This window comes from Alexandromys fortis, unplaced genomic scaffold (assembly GCF_014885135.2).
Source record: "Alexandromys fortis isolate MF-2015 unplaced genomic scaffold, M_Fortis_MF-2015_v1.1 scaffold_4, whole genome shotgun sequence".
Taxonomy (NCBI): Eukaryota; Metazoa; Chordata; class Mammalia; order Rodentia; family Cricetidae; genus Alexandromys; species Alexandromys fortis.
Window position 1 is genome coordinate 1,816,950 of NW_026067944.1, and position 6,120 is coordinate 1,823,069.

General features: G+C 44.5%; 1 pseudogene; it reads right to left on the bottom strand.

Moving 5' to 3' along the window:
• Positions 1–3,672: 3,672 nt before the first annotated feature.
• Positions 3,673–4,416, bottom strand: LOC126505819 (peroxiredoxin-2-like; annotated as a pseudogene).
• Positions 4,417–6,120: the final 1,704 nt, after the last annotated feature.

Below are 6,120 nucleotides of genomic sequence, written 5' to 3' on the forward strand. Positions count from 1 at the left end.
AGTGTGATTTCATAGAGCCGCACGGCGGGATTGCCTCTGCCTGGAATCATTTTTCACTTTCTCCTTCTTTCCCAGTTTTTTCTGGCTAACTTTTACTCATCCTTCAAGCCATGCCTTTACTGTCACTCCCTATGGGAAGTCTTCACTGACCCCCACACTAAGTGACTCACTCCTAACAGTACACTCTTACACTGTCTTAGCTCCTCCATTATTTAATTACTTGTTTTATTATCTGTCTTCCTCGCTAGGCAGCAATTCCACAGGGACAGTAGCAGCTGTGTCCTCAACACTTAGCGCAGTCTCTGGGACACTGCCAACAAATACTTATTAAATGAATGTATAAAGGAATAAGTGGCGTGATAATTACAAATCACAGGTTCTTCTAAGAAATGTTTTCTGAGTCTGCCATTGCACGGATTGATAAAGTGTTCCCTTTACTGCTTCCACCAACATCTGTTTGCTGACTGACAGCTGCGCATCCGACCCTGGATGAGACCAGGAAGGAGATGCAAGGCTCTGCCCTGAGAAACTCACGGAGCTTTCACGGGCGCTCTGCAGCACACGTCTGGTCATGCATGTATCTCTACTCTGAGAAGGCTCCAGGCTGCTCGAACTCACACTGAGGGCTTGTCCATTTAACCCAGCACAGTGAATGAGCGAAGAAATGTGTAGTTATATTCGGAGTGGTGTATAAATTACCTTAAATTAGTACAACTTTTAGAAAACAGTTTGGCAAGATAAACTGGATATTTTTAAATTCTTATGACCCAGTAATCCCAATGTCACCTAAATATATAATTGTTTTTCCCATTCACTTGAAAAGGGAGTTTCTTAGGCTAACATGCTGAATGATGGGTCCCATCATCATGCCCTCACACACGTGTCATCACACACGCATAGTCACACACATGTTGTTACACACGTGCCGTTAGGTAAGTTTCCCTGCTATGCCACCTCTTCCTCTCCTGCCAGGTGTTGCATCGCCCCCAGCCAGTGCCTCTCTGCTTCCCTTTGCCATGTATTCCTCACTCTGTTGCCTGTTTCCCTTACCGTCCTCTTCCCCCACATATGCAGAGATCCCGTTTTCCCAGCAGCCGTTGTTAAAGAGGCCATGTTGTCTCTAATGCATGGTTTTGACATCTTTGTTGGGACTGGGTGACTACACTGTATAAGTCTATCTCTGGGTCCTCCGTGTCTTTGGTTACATAGCTGGTTTTGCACCAGTGCTTTTGTCTGCAACGGCTCTGTAATGCAGCTTGAGCTGAGGGACTTTGTCTCCCCCTGCTAAGACCGCCTTAGTCATCTGGGGCCTTTTGTGCTTCATTTCCTTAGTGTCTTATAGCTTTCATTGTGAAGACCTTTTACCTTATTGATTAGGATTATCACTAGATATTTAATTTATTCAAGACTACTCTGAATGAACTTTTTCTTCTGATTCCTTACTTGGAAAGTTCATTACTGGTATGTAGAAAGTTACTGATTTTTATGTTTTGTTATTCCTTGATTTTTCTAAAGTGTTCATTAGGTCTGAGGTTTTTTGGAAGAGCCTTCAGGTTTATTTCTTCCTTTATTATTTGCACTCCTGTCCTTCTCTTGTTGTATTTGTCTAAAACTTTGAGCACTGTGTTCAGTAAGGATGGACAGAGTAGAGACCTGGCCTCGTCCCATAGTACAAAGAAATGTGATTACATTTTCTTCATGTCCCTTCTTGCCAGCCATGTCCTTGTGACGTGTGACGCTTACTGTATTGATGCATGCTCCTGCATGCTCCTACATGTTCCTTCCAATACTAGTTTTGCTATCTGAGTCCCTTCTTTTTCCCCAGTGGTTCTCAACCTTCCTAAGGCTACAACCCTTTCATGCAGTTCCTCATGTTGTGGTGACCCCACCATAAAATTGTCTTGTTGTTATTTCATAACTGTAATTTGCTACTGTTATGAATCACAATGTAAATATCTGATATGTGATCCCTGTGAAAGTGTCAGTTGATCCTAAGGGACCACAGCTCACAGGCTGAGAGCTGCTCTTCTATTTCGTATACCCTTCAATCTGTTCTCCTGGTCATATCCCAGAGTCTCTGAACATTGGGACCATGCTCATTTATTCCTGATAGTCGCCTGTGACATTTCATCAACTGTGTCCTCTACCCCCTATATTTTTTCTTCACCATGGTTGAAACTACTGCTGATGCTTTCACTTATGTTTCTATATTATTTGTTGAATTTTTAAATTTCCAACATTTTATACAGTTGCTTTTAAAATCTGTTTTCTTTTTCATTCAGTTCATGCATTTTTTCATCCACTTACTTGACATTCTCCTCTGTGCCACTGGTTTCCTCTCTAGGCACTAGACTGAATTCATCTGCTTCTTTACAGTCTCTTTCCAGTCACTGATCTTTTCTATAAAACACTTGGAAAGTTTCACCTGATATTCTACCTGTTTCAATATCTCTAAATTCCGTACTTAAGGGGTTGGCATCTTTTGGAGGATGTCTTGATTCTCATGTTTCTTGTTTCTGTGTTGATATTTGCACATGTCTGGTGTTGGGCATTTCTCCTGGATTAGGGGAGTGTGGGTTTCTCGTTGAATGACCTACCCTAGAATTCCTAGTACTACTTGACAAGGGGGAACCACCTATTATAGCAGCAACATTGTCAACATTAAAGATACAGAAATACCCTTAAAATCAACTGTATCCCATTAGCATATCACCAATGGCTGCAAAACTGAAAATGAAAACTAGTGCAGAATAGGCTGCAAAAGTGGAAATTATTTAGAATAAGTGTGGGAACAGCAACAGTAATGGGAAGGGAGAAGAGAGAGGGCGACAGAAGAACAAAAACAAGAAGGAAGAGGAAGGGGTGTAAGGAAGACTGTCTTTTTATTTCAAAGAAATGTGATGTATTTAACTCTAATAAATGTTAAGAACTCTGTCAACGTTCTTTTGACATCAGAATACTGGTTATAACCTAGAAGACACATGGATACATATATAATCTGGCATCTGTAATACATAAATAATATATGATCAAAAATAGTAATACATCCCTAAAATTGGCAGAGGATTAGAAATGTCTTAGCCACTGTTCTATTGTTGTGAGAAAACACAAAGGCAATTCTTATAACAGAAAAGATTTAACTGGGGGTTTTAGAGTGTCAGAGGGCTAAGCAGTTATCATCATGACATGGAGCATGGCAGCCAACAGGCAGACATAGTGCTGGGGCAGTAACTGAGAACGCTGCATCCCGATCTGCAGGCAGCATGCAGAGACAGATAGTGTGGCTTAATCCCAGTGACACACATCCTCTAACAAGGCCACACCCCCTAACCCTCCTAACTCTTCTTAAACAGTTCACCAACAGGAAAGCAAGCAAGCAAATATATTAGTCTGTGGGAACCAAGCTTATTCAAACCGCCACAAGAAAAGGCATTTTAGAAAGGAGGAAATGTTTTGCATTAATACTTTGTCTCCTATAGACCTGGGCCAGCTTACGGGGGCTCAGGGCAGGGAGTCACTATTAACAAGACTCCATGTGGGGGATGAGAAAGGCTTGGCCAAGCCCCCAGCCCCTCCATAGCATGCAGAAGAACAATCTAACCTTTTCTGGGCCAGCACTGGACGTCCAGATAGGGACACAGGTAAGATCCAAGAATTTAGGCTCACGGAGATTTAGCCCTCTTGGTTGTGTTTGGAGATGTTTTCCTTGCTGCCATCCACACTGGGCTTTTTGATGTCACTGCCAGGCATGCGGCCAGCAGGACAGACTTTCCCACACGCGTTTGTTTACTGAGAGGCCTAGACTAGTCAGAGAGCCTCATTCATGAAATAGGTCATTTCTATGATCTGGACACTCTTGGCATCAGTGATAAAGAGGCCTCAGCAGGCAATGCCCTCATAGTTTCTCAACATGCCATAATTCAGGAATGAGCTCTTAGTCACATCAGCAAGCAGGGAAATGTTCAGGGGACCCGAACATTTGGGGTCTTCATTGGGGACTTCTATGCCAGGTAGGTGGGTTGAGAGTGCACAGACTCTGAGTCCCTCACAGCCCAGCTTTTGGGAGCCCTAGCTAAAAGTGATGATCTCAGTGTCGTACATGACATTGAAGTCCAGGCAGTAGACTGGAGTTCTGTAGTCCAAAAGTTTGACTTCCTTGAAGGCACTATCCGTAGGCGTGAAGTCAAAGGCTGACTTTCCATGTGTGTGTTGCTGGAGGCCATGACTGCATGGGCAAGAGTCAGACACGCAGGTGACCAGACATGTCCTGACATAGAGAACACAGATATCACAGACTAGAAAGGAAAATCTTAACAATGGCCAATGAATACAAGTAAAAGGCCTCATTATAACTTGGTGTCAGAAATATGCAATAAGATCTTACTTTGCATTCTGCGGTCCTCTGAACTCCCCCATCTTAGACCTTAGGTGGCTAATATGTTAACTGGGGTTATCTCCCCGGTGCATTGAGAGTGTGGGAAGCGAGCATCGCACTAAGCTATGCACAGACAAGAGGACCTGTCTTCACATTCTCAGTACCTCTTAGCATTATTCAGCCTGCTGGAGGGACATAGCTGTTGGTGTCCTGTGAACCCATTCAACGTCAAAGTTCTTGGCCTCTGCGCGGTAGTGAAGGACAGAGAGGTGGCTCCAGAACTTGATATACCTGCTGTTGCCCTGAGGTTCGGAGCGGTCAAACTCCAGGTAATTCTCTGTTGAGACCAATTCCCAGTCAGCAAGAGTGGTCCGATCTCTTCCTAGCATGTTCTGGCCTGAACCAGGCTCTGTCATCTGTACCCTTGGACATTTGCTAGCCATGACTGCTTCTATGGCCTTTCCTCGTCTAAGGGCCATGATGAGCCTAAACTCCTGAGGTTCCTGGACTGTGTCTGTTCCCTGATAACAGGGCCCAGGAGTAGCTCAGGTTTTAACAATGAGTTCTCTCTCAAGATGGAACCTAGCTGCTGGCTTACCTTTTTAAGGCAGCTTCTGAGGCCCTTCTCTGTGCTGTACCATGGAAACCATGTATGGTTTGCTTCGCAGCACTTCCTGTCTTTGTGCTCATCTCTAGTGTCCTCCTGTTTCTTTTGTAGACTTCTAAACATGTCCTCAGTTACTCTCTTGAGCTAAAGTCCACATCTTCTCCTCTCACTCCCTCCTTCACTAGCTCACACATAAGCAGACTGTCTGCTATTCTCCCCAGAAGGACCAGCTCATGATCTCACAAAAAATAATAGAGAAATTGGAAAACACCTCACTTGTGCACACATGGGTGATAGCTCATGGTCATTCCATGGACAGGAATGTATTTTCAAAAATTTTTTTAATGTTAGAAATTCTTCAGTAATAGGATCAGAGAAATATTGGAGTTAATCACTCCTGTAGAGTTTTGGAATCTCACACATAAAAAGGCAGACATCCAGTTAGATCTGAACTTCAGATAAGCACAGAGTAAGTTTTTGTTAAGTGTATGTATGCCCAAGGACATATTTAGAGCAAAATGTAGCATGTTAATCAGAAATTCAAATCTAACTGGATAACTTGTATTTTATTAGCAATCTTAACTTGTCCCCACTTCTATATTCCCGCGCTACTGACACCCAAAGAAGCCAGTTAGAAATCATTTTGTCCGGTCCAGGCACCAAGAGAGACATCACTGGGGTGAGTGAGTTTCTGACCGCTACACTTCCTGGTCATCCTCAGGGGCTACTCTGCCCGATACCACCTCTCTCTTCCTATCCCACCCAGCTTGCATCCACAACCCTCCCCCCCTCCATCTGACTCCCTTCCCTCCCACATAACAGCTCCCAGCCCAGCCTGTCCGGGCTCTAGGACCGAATCCGAATCGGCAGGGCAAACGGGAGGGTGGTAGCTCCTTTGTCCCCACTAGCCTGCCTGCAGCGAGCTAGGTAGGTCCTTTGTTTACGAGCCACGGCAAGCAGCAAGGAGATCCGGTCCAGGCACCAGGAGAGACATCACTGGGGTGAGTGAGTTTCTGACCGCGGCAGCAGCCCAGGACAGGGAACTCAGACACCCCTCCTACACTTCCTGGTCATCCTCACGGGCTACTCTGCCTGATACCCCCTCTCTCTTCCTATCCCACCCAGCTTGCACCCACAA